This window comes from Sylvia atricapilla, chromosome 18, assembly GCF_009819655.1.
Source record: "Sylvia atricapilla isolate bSylAtr1 chromosome 18, bSylAtr1.pri, whole genome shotgun sequence".
Lineage (NCBI taxonomy): Eukaryota > Metazoa > Chordata > Aves > Passeriformes > Sylviidae > Sylvia > Sylvia atricapilla.
This window is the reverse complement of record NC_089157.1, coordinates 9,094,256-9,108,404: the sequence shown is the minus strand read 5'-3', so window position 1 is coordinate 9,108,404 and position 14,149 is coordinate 9,094,256. Positions and strand designations below refer to the sequence as shown.

Here is a 14,149-nt window from a genome sequence, read left to right as displayed (position 1 = left end):
CTGGCAGAACCTTCCATCCCTCCCAGCCCCTCTCCAACAGGCTGCAACCTCTTTCCCAGCCCAGACTGAGCAGGAAAGGGGCTGGAGGAGAATTCCAGGGGAGCAGCACTCCGAGGTCACCAACCCCGAGCGCTGAACTTCCTTCTGTTCCCAAAAAACGGGGCGGGGAGAGCGGGGAGAGGCCTTTGCTGGGGTGAAGAGTGGTGGGAACCCACTGGTCCTGCTCAGCCCGGGGAGGATGTGGGCCCAGCTGGGGGGCGGCCGGGATCAAAGAGCCTTTGACATTTTCAGACCAAAGGGGCTTATTTTTATTTTATTTCTGAGGGCCACATGCAGGCAGAGGCCTTTAATGGTGCTGGAAACAGATGGGCCAACAGCTCCTCTGCTCGTCCAGGGCGCCAGGCAGGAAAACAATCTGGAAAAAAAATGAGTAACGAAGGTTTTCTCTTCTCCATTCGCCATCCCTGCTCCATCGACAAAATATTGGGAAAACCCAATGAGAAACGGTTTTAAAAGCCCCACCAAAATCCATTTTTTTTTTAAATCAACAGCTCCAGGGTTTCTCCAGGGAGGCCCCTGAGGCTGCAGGATGGGTATCCCCAGCCCGGGGCCGGGAGATCCTGGCTGCAGGAATTCCCCTCTATCTGCGGGATCAGCCCCATCAGGGTGGATGTGTTCCCTTTATCTCACCAGGAGTGGATTGGAATGGGAGCCAGTTTTCTGGGCTGGGAGGGAGGAATGAGGCTGGACAGGAGCATCCAAGTGTTGGAGTCCAGGGCACGAGGAGATATAAAAAAAAAATAAAAAATAAAATAAAATAAAAATTGAATAAACACCTTTTAAGACTGAAGCTGCAAGTTCCACTCATCTTTTATCTTTTGAACCCTGGTACAAAACTTGGTAGAAAAAGAAATAATTAAAAAAAATAGAGTAGAATAGAATAGAATAGAATAAAATAAAATAAAATAAAATAAAATAAAATAAAATAAAATAAAACAAAACTAATTAGAAGATTCCCAAACTCAAAATACAAAATCCAAGGAGCCAGGAAAGCCGGGAGACACCAGCCTCATCTCCCAGGCACCGCCGCTGTGGGAGAGGAGAGAATCCCCAGCCACTCCCAGCCCCGCTCCAGCAGCACCTGGAGCAAACAGCCCGGACAAACCCTCCTCTCCTTCCCGGGAACAGAAATAGATCCGCCTCCCGCAGCTATTTTTATTGCCTCCAACAATATTTTGACAAAACCCATTTGCATCCTCATCATCATCATCCCCCGGAGGCACGGAGGGATCCGCCCCGAGAGGGACTGGGGAGGCTTGGGCAAAACACCAGGGAACCCGGAGAGATGGAGACAAGGGGACAGGGATCATCTCCAAGGCTTTTTGGGATCCTGACAAGGAGCAGGGAGCCCAGAGAGGTGGAGAAAGCAGGACAAGGATCGATCAGGGATTTTTGGGGACCCTGAAATCAGAGAGCAACTCAGAGGGGTGGAGACAGTGGGACAGGGATCGTCCAGGGATTTTGGGAACATGAAAAGGAGCAGGGACTCCGGAAGGATGGAGACAAGGGGCAGGGATCATCTCCAAGGCTTTTTGGGATCCGGACAAGCAGCGAGGAGCCCGGGCAGCCCCTCTGGGGTGGCAGCAGTGGGGTGGGTGGGCTCGGGGAGGGTCCCTGGTGTCAGAGAGGGGTGAGGAGCAAGAGCTGCCTGCTGAGATCGAGGCTGGCCCTGCTCAGCATCAGCACCCTGCCCCTACAAACCCCATTTCCTCTTTGGAAAGTTCCCTTTGGAACTTCATCTTGGGCAAAATTCCATTTTCCTCTTCTCTCGCTGCTGCAGTCCCCGTTTCATCACCGCCTTCCACACTGAGACCCCACAACCAGCCCCAGGCACCCCAAAAACCATCCCTGGGCACGGAGAGAGCCCCTGAGGCCCAAACACACACAGTGGAGCCGCCTCCAACCCAAAACTTCCCCCCAAAAAACGACCCCAAGTCCCCTTTGCAGCGCCAGAGGAGCAGGCAGCGGGAAGGAGATGCTCCATCCGCGCTGGGCAGGCAGAGGACACCCCAAGGGAGGGATGAACACAACGCCAGGCTCAGCTGCGGGAGCTGTTTTCCTTTCAGGCACCCTGGGGCTCTTTATGGCAGGTGACACCTTCCAGCCGGGTTTTCTGCCCCCAGAGCCAGCGATGGCTGCGATAGGAGCGGCGCTGGAGCCTGGCTTTGGCGTTGTGCTGGCCCACACCTGGCTGAAAAGGGAGATAAACCCCACCCCAGGCCGGGGTTATCCTCCCCAGGGCAAGGTTACGTGCTGCGCTCCTGCTTCCCTCACATCCAGGAGGGTGAAGGGAGCAGCTCCCTGGGAGAAATAAATGCTGAGAATAAACCTCGATTTTCCTTTGTGGGGGGGAAAAGCAACTCCAAGCTCAAAAAAACCAAGGCCGAAAGTGAGGAAATGCAGCTTTGTTTGGGGTCCTCGTTCCCTGCTCACAGCCCTTCCCTCGTTCACTCTGCTGTGCTGAGCAGTCACAGCGTGGAAGAGAAAATTCTCCTTTTCTGGAGAAGCTCCTGGAGCTCTGTGCCCTTCCTGGGATCCCACCAGGGATCTGTGGGGATGAGGAGCTGCCCCAAACCCCTGCCTGGTGCTGCTCAGGCTGGAGGCATCGCTGAAAACTCCCAAAGCTCCCCCAATCCTTCCCCTCGCCCTCCCACTCCCCCCTGCTTTATCTTCTCCCTCAACACCAATTTTCCAGGCCAGAACCTGCTCTCCTGGCCCTGTTTCAGCTGGATCCAGCCCCTGCTCAGTTTCCTGCCAGGCTCAGAGACGGGAAAATCTGGGTAGGCAAAAGGCACAGGACCCAGAACCTCCCAAAAAACCCAGCCCCAGGGTGGCACCAGGGCACACCCACCCCGAGGCTCCCCCTTCCCCCAGAGCCAAAGGGGCGGGATCTCCTCTGGAGATGGATGGTCAGCAGGGAATAAGGAACAAGGAAAAGAACCTGTCAAAAAGCTGGAAAAGCTCAGTGGGTGCTGTTGCCTTGCCAGGGACACCCTCGTTGCCCTTCCCTCCGCGGGGTTTCAGCTCCGGGAGCCAAACTGGAAGTGCCTCAGCCTGCCGGGGCCGGGGCTGAGCCTTCCCCACCTCCTGCCCCGCGTTCCCGTAAATGTCTTGGCCAGCCTGGGCTGGGCTGAGGCTTCACAGCAAAACCTCAGGGTGGGTGCTGAGGTTTGGCCTTGGCCACAGCTCCACTGGTGGCTCTTGGAGCTCGGAGAGCAAAAGGAAAAAAAAATCAAAAATAAAAAATGGAGCTGGTGGAGCCAAGGGGGAGAGGTGAATCATGGCACTGGGGATGGTGAGGCAGAGGGGGAAAATTAAATATATAAAGAGAGAGAAAGAGCTGAGTGTGAGGTTCCTAAAGCTGACAGATCTCCAGCCAAAGGCTGACAGATGCTGAGGGAGTTGTACCAAAATCCACACAAGGCCTCAAATCCCTCTCAGCAGCGCCCCGGGGGGATCAGGGCTGCTCAGAAGCTGGGCAGGAAGGAGGTGTTAATCCAGCCCCAGCCTCCCCTGGGGTCAGGATCCTCCTGTCCTGCAGGAACCCACCCTCCTGAGGCTGGAGGGGAGCAAACTCCGTGCCACAGCCAGGGCGGGAGGTGGCAGGGGGGAATGTAACCGTGGGAGAGGATGTTGGACACTCCGAGGAGTGGGAGAGGTGACACTCCCTTCAGTGCCCCTTTTCCTGGGGCACGGCAGCCTGCAGAGCCAAAGTGACCAAAATCCCTGCCTAGGCCAGGCAAGGCCCTCTGCCTGCCCAGTGTGCCCCCACAGCCACGGGATCCATCGGGGATCCATCCCAAAGACCCATCCAGGACCCATCCAATGGTGGCAGCACCTGGGATGCTTTGGCAGGTACAGCTTCAGCCTTTCCCATTCCCATTCCCTTTCCCTTTCCTTTTCTCATTCCCTTTCCCTTTCCCATTCCTGTTTCCTTTTCTCTTTTCCATTTCTCTTTTCCCTTTTTCCTTTCGCCTTTTCCCATTCCCATTCCCATTCCCCATTCCCTTTCCCCATTCCCTTTCCCCTTTCCCATTCCCATTCCCATTCCCCATTCCCTTTCCCCATTCCCATTCCCCATTCCCATTCCCATTCCCTGTTCCCGGGGCTGTGTTTCCCGGCCTCAGGAGCCCGCAGTCCCATCACGCCGGGCCTCTTGCTCCTCCTCACCGCCCCCGTGACACACGCGAGCGCGCACCCCAGGCCGAACAAAGCGGTGACAATTGGTGACAAATGGACTGCGCAGCATCCCGCGGCCGCGTCGCCAGGGAGACCCTGGCCGAGCCCGGGCGGCCGCGGTGCGGGGACAGCAGAGGGGACACAGGTGCTGGGAAAGCCGCCACAGACCCATCTGCTGCCCCTGCGGGTGACACGGGGTGACACGGGGTGACACGGGGTGACACGGGGTGACACGGGGTGACACGGGGTGACAGAGCGGCCGCAGCCCCGGGCTGGGACCCAGAACTGCGACCCAGAACTGCGACCCATCAGGCCGGGCCGGCTCTGCCTCGCCCCTGCCATCCCCCGTTAATTGGGGTCATTTTCCAGAGGTATTTTCCCAGGTCCCGGCAGCGCTTTGGCACCAGCCAGAGAAGGGAAGGAAAGGTTTGAGCGCTCCAGCGCCATCCCAGCGCGGCTCCGGCCGGACACGGAGCACAGACCGCCTTTGCCAGGGGAGGAACGGGGGCCGGGAGAGGGAGGATGACGCTGGCTGCCGAGCTCCGCGCTGGCAGGGCCGGGAGACTCTTCCGGGAATATCTTGGAATGACTCAAAGCCTTTTACTTTCGACGCGGGTGATGTCAGTGCCCCGCGGCCGCCGGGAGAGCGCTCCGCCTTCAGCCGGGGCTGCTGCGGCACCCCGAGTACCGCAAAACCTGGCTGCCAAACCCCTGCCAAACCCTGCCTAAAACCCTGCCAAAATGTGCCAAAATCCTTCCAAAACTCTGCCCAAAACCCGGCCCTAACCCGACCTAAACCCGGCCCAAAACCCTGCCCAAAACGTGCCAAAACCATGCCCAAAACCCGGCCCAAAACCCAGCCTCGTTTCTCCACAGCAGCCAAAATTCGGAGAACCTGAGCAGCTTCCCAAGGGACACCTGCAGCACCTCAGTGGTTCTACTGGGCATGGCGGGGTTTGGTCAAAAGTCGGACTTGATGAACTTGGGAATTTTTTCCAACTTTAATGAGTCTAAAAACAGCCACAGAGGAGCTTCTGCTGCCACTTCCCTTCAGCCTGGGGAGCTTTGCTGCCAACAGACAGAGCTGCACCCACCAGCTCCACGCTCTCTGTGCCCTCAGGAGTGGTGCCAGAGGAGTATCCCTGCCCGAGTATCCATCCCATCCCACATCCCACCATCCATCCCTGCCCCATCCATCCCTGCCCCACCCATCTATCCCATCCCACCATCCATCCCTGCCCCACCCATCTATCCCATCCCATCCCATCCCATCCCGGGCTCTCCTCCTGGGGCTGGCTCCTGTCCCGCCGCCGTGGCGGTGCGGGTGGGCACGAGGGGGTTAAGGCTGCAGCTGCCGGCCCGGCCGTGCGGAGTTCTGCTCCAACTGTTCCCACTGCCGCATGAAGTCAGCTGTCATTAGGGAACAAAGGCGCCCCGGAGCAGCTCAAGTTGTGTCACACTCGGGAGGCGCAGAGACCGCTCCCTGATTAGGATTTCTAAATCCGTCCCATCGAGGCCACGGAATAAAGCCGCGGAACAATGAGCGGGGGCACATTCACACAAGCGGCAGCCCCTCCGTCCCCCCCGCCGCCCTCCCCACCCCCTCGCACGCTTCTCCTCCCGCCCGAGCCTGCGGCACTTGAGCTCCGCATCCCGCTGGAGAGCTCAGCCGGCGGCACGGCCCCTGCGCCCCGAGCCCGGCTCCTCATCCTCATCCTCATCCTCATCCCCCTGGGCACGGCCCCTGCGCCCCGAGCCCGGCTCCTCATCCTCATCTTCATCCCCCTGGGCACGGCCCCTGCGCCCCGAGCCCGGCTCCTCATCCTCATCCTCATCCTCATCCTCATCCTCATCCCCCTGGGCACGGCCCCTGTGCCCCGAGCCCGGCTCCTCATCCTCATCCTCATCCTCATCCTCATCCTCATCCTCATCCTCATCCTCATCCTCATCCCCATCCCACAGAGCACAGCCCCTGATGCCCAGGCCTGCCTCCTGGTCCTTGCCCACCCGTCATTTGGGACATTTTTTAAGTCATCCCAAAGGGGCATCTCCTCAGTGGGACTGTGGAGGTGCCCCAGGAGGCACCAGCCCTGCTCCAGTGCCCACCCCGGGGGTGGAGGAGGAGGGACCCTCCCCACCAGCACAGATCCTCAGCAGCACGGTTATCACCGGGTGTGACAGACGTGGTGGGACAGGGACAGAGCTGGGACCCACTGAGGGACCTGAAGAGCATCTCAAACCCTCCATGTGCCCCCATCCCAAACCCTACAGCTGTGCCCCTCATACACATGTGCCATCATCCCAAACCCCACACCTGACCCTTCATCCCAAACCCCACACCTGTATCCTCATCCCAAACCCCACACCTGACCCTTCACCCCAAATCCCCACAGCTGTGCCCTCACCCCAAACTCCAGCCAACAACTCCCACCAAAGCTCCAATCTCCCTGCCCAGCTCCCTCCAGAACCACAAGGACAGCACCTTTCTGCCACCTCACTCGGGATTCAGGAGAACACGGGGACTGGGGGTCCAGCCCTCGGGGACTGACTGTCCTGCCCTCGCCCCAAGGCCGCATCCCGAAGGCGGCAGCGGGAGGCCGGCGGCCAGCAGGTGCAATGAATAAATATCCCGGGAGAAATCCCTTCGGAGAGCGGGGGCAGGGCAGGAACGGCAGGAATATAGATATCGGGATCGCCCCGACACACACACACACACACACACACACACACACTAATCCCGGGGATTTGGCCGTCATATGACATGCCCGGCCCCGGCCCAGGGAGGGGATTTAAGGCACGCCTCTCCTTTTCACGCCAGGAAAGGATTTTCATCTCTCAAGAGCACAATGAGAGGGGGAAGGAAGGAGGGAGAAAAAAAAAAATAGAGAGAGAGCGGGAAAAAGAAAAAAAAAAAAAAAAAAAAAAAAAAAAAAAGGAAAAAATAAAAAAGAAAAAAAAAAAGCCAATCAAGCCGGGATCAGCTGTGGGCCGGGCTGCCGCTGCTGCTGCAGGTCTGCTTGTCGCAGAGGGGGGTGTGGGGACACATATTGGGCCGTGTGGGAAACCCACAGGCTCAGCTTCTCACACATTGTTCTCGCGGCCGGCTCCCCCCAGCCCCCAGCCAAAGCCGTTAATGCCACAAAAGATACTTCTCCCATTGTGCCGGGGACAGCTGAGAGGATGGAGTCAGCCTTCCCCGGCTCCCCGGCCTCCCTCTCCCGCTGGAGAGGGGAACGGGCCACGGCGCAATCCAAATGGAGAGTTTGATGCTCGCCGTACAAAAGAATTAAATCCACTTAGGCCCCTTTCTCGCTAATCTCGGACTGTGGGGGGTTAAATATGGTTACATTTTCATTAGGTACTAATAGCCAAAGGGCAGCTAATGGTAGCACAGCCCGCCGCATTGTCATGCAGATGGGTCCCCGAAGGGCTCCCCGGCCCGGCCGCGGGGCGATGGCGTGCCCGGCACCGGGGAAATTGTGTCACACTCGCCATTGTCGCCGCTGAATTCCATCAATGGGGAAAAGTCATGTTTCCTCGCGGCGGAGGAAACAAGTTAAAGCGGCCGCCCGAGGGGTGGAGGTGGCGGGGAGGCACCTGGGGACACGCGGGGACACACCGGTGGGTGCTCGCAGGTGCTTTTCGCCCTGTCCCGGGGCCAGGAATGTCCTTCCTTTGGGATGTCCCTGCCCCGGGGACCGGCCGCGCTCAGGAGTTTGCCCAAGGCGACACAAAAAGCCATTTTTTCATCTTTTCAATGTTTTATATTTGCAGCCAGCCCAGCCTTCGCTGTTCCCCCACTCCCACCGGGCTGGGAGCCGCGGGTTCCAGAGGGGCTGGAGCCGGGAGCAGCGCCCTTGGGGGCCGTGTCCCTGTCCCAGTGACCCTGCTGTCCCCTCCCCGGGATGGCAGCTGTGCCCTCTCAGCACCCCGGCAGATCCAGGCGCTGCTTTCCCTCCATCCCCGCACTCCCAGCACAGCAAAGGGACGCTCAGGGAGCCGGGATCTGCTGCTCACACCCGCTGGGATGTCCCTGGAACAATGGGATTTCCCTTTGGGATCCCCACACCAGCACCAGCAATGGGATTCCCTTTTGGGATCTCCACACCAGCAATGGGATTCCCCTTTGGGATCCCCACAGCAGCATCCCCAGGGGTTCCAAACATTCTCCTCGCTGGGAAACCGACCCCTGCCATCCATCCCTCACAGCTTCAGGCTGGAGGAACATCATCCCTCAGTGGGACCAGCAGCTCCAGAGGGAGCTCAGAGCACTCAAGGTTTGGATGCCTTGGAAGTCCCAGCAAGCAGAAAGGAAAATCACTCCGGCTTGGCTGAACTCTGCCGTGAAGAAAGAGCAGACAGAGAGTCTCTGCCAGGCCGTGTTTTATAAGGTGAGAGCACTCTGGGATGTTTCTTCTCGGGCCATCAGGTGACCCACAACCCAAACAAGTCAGGGGAGTTGTGTCCTTTCCCCCAAAGCGACTGGCACGAAGGTAAGAAAATCCATCTCTGGGAACAGGCAGCAGCCCCAGCCAACGCCAAGTTAAACAAGAGCAAGGTCAGCACGGGGATGGAGCAGCCAATAAGTGCTGGGAGGAGGAAATCGGGGCCACAGGCCGAGTTCAGGCACCTACAGCCCCTCAGAGCCCGGGATCCTCCTGCCAGCCCTGCCCTGGAGCATGACAGCAAACGTGTCCCTTGGTGTCCCTTGGTGTCCCCTGAGCTCTGCCCAGCCCTGTCTCCCCTCCCTGGGCTCCTTGGGCACCGTCACCTCTCCGTTTGTGAGGTGGGGAAGGGGCTGGAGGAGCCTCATCCCCTCTGCCAGGAGCCCCAACATCCCTGGGGAAGGACATTTCCATCCACAGCTCCAGCAGAAGGGCTGGTGCCACTCAGTGCCCATCCTGACCTGAGCTCCTGTGCCCCGAGGACACCCAAAACGCCCCTCTGACAGCACCCAAAATTCACATTTCCCCACAGAGCCCTCCAGCCCTGCCGGCCAAACCTTGTGCAAGCCTCGCTGAGTGTTGCCGGCGTCCATCTCCTGGGAGTTTGCTCTTCCCCTGCAGCCGCCGGAGGCACGGCCGGGCCGGGGAGCAGAGCGGGCACTGCCCACGCCCGGAGCTCTCGTGGGGAAAGGAGACAAGGACACACATCCCCGCTGTCCAAGGGGCCGATTCCCGAGCTGAATCCAATGAGATTCAGCCCCAATTCCAGCTCTTCTCCCTCCATCTCTCCGCACACACCTGGGTGGGTTTGACACCTCTGTCACAGCGCAGGGGCTGGCAGGTCTCCTGCCGGTGGCACAGCCACGGGGTTGGGTGGACAGCACGTCCCCAGGAGATAAAAAAGCCCCTGGACAGGCCGGGTTGTGCAAGAGCCGCGGTGACATCGCCGAGCTCCCCCGGGCTGGGCCGGGGCCGCAGTGAGGCAATCCGGCCTGCGCTGGACAGCTTTGGATGTTTTTGGAAGGCTCCTCATCCCCCCGAGGAGAGCCTCACAGGCCCAGGAGGGGCAGGAGCAGCTCCAGGGGCTGCTGTTGTTGTTGTGGGCCCAGAACGGGGATTGTTGCCCGGAGAAATCGGGCTGAAAACACAACAGAAGCCAACAGGGCCTTCAGAGGCCTACACGTGTGGGATTGCCGGCCCTAACCTGAGCCACGGCGGCTTCCTTCCACCCGAGACACCCCAAAACACCCCAAATCAACCTGAAAGGGAGAGGGCAGAAGGCAGAACTCGCCCATCTCCCCGGCCATGGGAAGTGATTTAAAGGGGAAGCTGTTTTCCGCACGCCAGCCACGTCCCAAAATTACTACAACCGGTCTCGGCAATTAGGAGAAGTAAAACATTAAAAAGCGGGAGGCAAAGTGCATTTGCATGTAAAAGCTGCCTTCGGTGGGGTTGGGAGCCTCGATCCGGCAACAAAGCGGAAAAATTCCCTCTCCAGGAGGAGTTTCAGCCCGCTGGCCCCGACGGCAGCCCAAAGGCTGCGGGGTGCAGCTCGGGTCCGGCCCAGGAGAGGCTGGAGGGGTTAATGCACCTTTTTTTTTAAACTTATTTTTACTTTTTTTTAACTTATTTTTACTTTCTCTCTTTTTTTTTTTTTTTTTTTTTTTTTTTTTTTTTTTTTACTTCTTTTTACCTCTTTTTTTACTTCCTTTTTTTTTTCTTTTTTTTTCTTTTTTCTTTTTTCCCTCCCTTCTTGCTGCTGCAAAAACAGGTTTGGCTTTAACTCCTGGCCCGCAGGTGGGTGAGTTACCTGAAGGCCAAGAGGACGAGGAGGAGGAGGAGGAAACTCCCACATCCGCTCCCCAAGCGCCGGCCCTGCGCTGGCCAAGGAGGGAGGAGAGAGCAGGGCAGGCTCCCGGCGTTGGGTTTCACCTGCAAACACAGCTTTGTGCTCTGAAAACACGAGCTGCGGGAGGCTCCGGGCCAAAAACCGGGGAGAGGCAAACTGAAAAGGCCAGGCAGGGATTTCTGCAGCTCTCCCGAGGAGCAGGGAGGGAGCGGGGCTCTCCCTGGGGGCTCTCAGCTCTTCCTCCTCCACCCCGTTCCTCTCCCCACCAGCAGCGGGGTCACCTCCAGGTTTATCTGGGACGTGCCCCAGTCCCAGCAGGGATGAGGGAGCTCGATAAAAAACCCACAGGGAGTGAGCCCAGGACAGGAATTTGGGGGTTAAAAGCCCCTCAGAGACCCCCCAGGGCACCTTGAGCTCGGGGAGTGTCTGTGAGTAAGTGGGGATGTAAAAATCAGTGCGGGTATAAAAGCAGGAGCGGATATAAAAATCAGCAGGGTTATAAAAACAAGGGGCTCATCCACTCAAACCATTTCCTAGTTTCTGTGGAAAGTCTCTGAAGGGCAGGCTGGAGGAGGAGGGGACTCTGTGCTGGAGGAGGTGACCGGGTACAGGACAGGGCCCCTGGACACCCAGCCCCTTGGCAGAGCAGCCAAGGTGACCTCCAGGGCATCCCTGACAGCCCAAAGGTGTCAGAGGGATCCAAATTCAGCTTTCACAGGATTCACCTTTAGGTCACCACTTTCCCTGCAGGACACTGCTCCCCTCCCCAGGAACGGGGTCACACACGGCCCAACCACGCCCAGGCTGGGACAGCTCCTCACACGGCCCCTTCAGAAACCCTTCAGCACAGAGATTCCCCCTCCTTTCTGAGTTTATAACCTCCATTTCAGCTCTACAATCACTTTCTGTTGGAGAAGGGATGGGCAGGAGCGGGTTGGGGGTGAGGAGAGCAGACAGCTCCCAAAAAATCGAGTTGGGAAACAAACCACCTCCCTGCAGCTGGTGCTGGAAGGAGCAGGAACCAGAGCAATGCACAACGTGATACAAACACAAACAGATTTTTATCAGGCAAGGGCTTTTCTGCGCTCGGTGCCAGAGAAGGGATTTCCTAGAGCAAAGCTCATTAGGAATCCTCACCAGCCCGGCACCTTTCCCCTGGATAACAACAATAAAACCCCTCCAAAAAAGCAGGGCACATCCTTGGGAAGGTGCTTTCCTTTCCTGCCCCCCGTGGCTCTGCCCTGCAGCACTGCTGGGCTGGGAGCCAGGAATGCTGTGCCAGGGCCCCTGGCTGCAGCCTGGCCTGTCCCAGCCCTGCTCCAGCACCTCGGGGACATCTGCAGGGCCTGGGAAACCAAAGCCACCCCAATTAAAACCTCAAAGCTGGGCCGGGTCCCCCTGGGGAGGGGATGGAGGTTCTGGCCAGGGAACACGAAGGAGAAGGGCTGGGAGGGTTTCGGTGGATCTTTTGTGGGTTTTTTTGTGGGGTTTTCTGATGGATTTTGCCTTTTCTCCCTTCCCCAGGTTCCCCATCCCAGCCCAGAGTGTCTCTGAGCCTCGGGGGTGAGAAGGAATGGAGCTGGGCTGGGGGCTGAGCGTGGGCAGCGCTGGGGTTTGTCCCTGCAGAGGCTCTGAGAGCTTCCCCTGCCTGCTGGGCTGGGGCTTGGCAGGTCCCACCACGGAGCCACGTCCCTGAGCTGGGCACCCTGGGCTGGAATCACCGGGGAGGAGAGGGGGTCACCCGTCCACCCCAGGTCACCCTGCCCTGGCCAGTTCACTTCCAGCTGTCCCCAGCTCCAGGGACCCCATCCAGCCCCTCCCCAGCAATCAGAGGTCATTAGTGACGAGTTCATTAACACCTTATCCAAGTCCCAGCCAGGGAATCCCTCCTTTGGATCCCAGCGGCCCGAGCCAGGCCGGGGATCCCCCGGGAGGTTCTAGGACACGCACAGGTGACCCTGTTGTACATCACAGTGACACGGATTTCGACTCCAGAAGGCTGAAAACGACTTTTTTTCATTTTTTGAGATGTGTTTTATTTTATACACCTTTTTATACACAGACTAATTCGAGTGGTGACAAGAAGACAAATTTCTTCACTCAGATCAGTCAGAGCAGAGGGACATCAAGAGGAAATCCCTCCTAGGGAAAAGAATGGAAACAAAACACAGTTTACAAAACCTTTTTTTTTTTTTTTCCCCTTTTTTTTTTTTTTTTTTTCACAGAAAAAAAATTTTTGGGAAAGGAATTTCAGAAACCGGGGCTGCACACAGGGACTGACCCTGCTCTGCTCCAAACCCTCGGTGCTCCCCGTGTGTTTCCCTGCTCCGAGCGCCGGGAGAAGGCAGAAAGCAGCCCGGGACAGGAGAGAACGGCAACCCCTGCCCGCGGAGCTCTCCCGGAGGCAGCAGACAAGATGGAACACGAGGAGGAAGCGGGCTGCGGGCCAGAGGGGATGCCATAAAATCGGCGTGTTTTGGAAGATCTCTGCCCTGGGCATAAATCACCGCCCACCCCCGCGCCTCTCCCAAACCTCCCTGCCAGGGCCAAACAGCACCAAAAATTTGCCAAACAGGACCAAAAATGGACCAGAATGGGTCCCCGGGTGCTGCAGGAGCTGCGGGCAGAGGGGTTTGGATGCCAGGGCAAAGGGAACCGTGCCAGAGCCAGGGATGGGCTCCTGCCCTCCCAAAGCTTTGGTGAAAAGACTTTCCCTCTCCTCGGACCCCTAAATAAACCCAGCTGGTCCCCACAGCACTCCGGTCACCTCTCCCACCCTCCCCACTCCACCCCACAAACCAAAGAAAGGATTTGGGGTGGGTTTGGGGGTTTTTATTGTTTTTTCTCCTCGAGAAAGAGAAGCAGAATGGGGGAGCGGCACCTGTTACCCAAAAAGCACCCCCAAACTCCTGCCGGCCACACCGCCGAGGCCGTGCCCGGGCTGGCAGGGGGGTGAGGAGCCCAGGGGGACGCGGGTGACCCGGCAGTGCCCCGAGGGCAGGGGCACCATCCCGGCATTAGTATGCGCGGCACATCCCCGCGCCGTCTGCGCCTCGTTCCCAGCGCACTCGGCTCGATAAATCTCCACAAAAGGCCGGGGCTGGGGGGGAGCGGGGCCAGGGGGATGGGAACGGGCATCTGGGAATGCCGGAATCCCATCCCGGCCGCCTCTCCGCTGGAATTTCGTTCCCCGATGGAGGGGAAGGATGGGAATGCTGCCAGAGGGGATGGGGTGTGGGGTGTGGGATGGGATAAAAGCGGGATTTGGGTTAGGGCAGGAACCTCCCCGGCTGCTCCAGGTTCGGCTGGGACGGACACAAACAGCGTGAAAAAGGAATTCAATAATTTTCCCCTTTTTTTTTTTTTTTTTTTTTCAACTCATTGCTGTAAATCACTGCTCACCCTTCAGACCCTCCCACAGGGAACCCCGCTCCCAAAATTCCTCTGGCGCTGCTCAGCCTTCGCCCAAGCGCTGCCCAGGCTCTGGCTGCTCTGGGGAGCAAGTTTTGGGGAAATTCTTGCCTGGGAAGAGCATCTGGCTTTCCTTCAGCATCCCGATCCTGAGGGATCTCCCTCCCACACGGCCGCTGCGGGACCGTGCAATGCTTTGGGCTGG

At 58.3% G+C, this 14,149-nt stretch overlaps 1 long non-coding RNA gene across 1 annotated transcript; it reads right to left on the bottom strand.

Moving 5' to 3' along the window:
• Positions 1 to 195: 195 nt before the first annotated feature.
• LOC136369190 (uncharacterized) lies at positions 196 to 9,527 on the bottom strand. Its single transcript, XR_010744971.1, has 3 exons — positions 9,242 to 9,527; positions 691 to 744; positions 196 to 415 (listed from the first exon to the last, which is right to left on the bottom strand). It is a non-coding gene; the product is annotated as an uncharacterized lncRNA (long non-coding RNA).
• Positions 9,528 to 14,149: the final 4,622 nt, after the last annotated feature.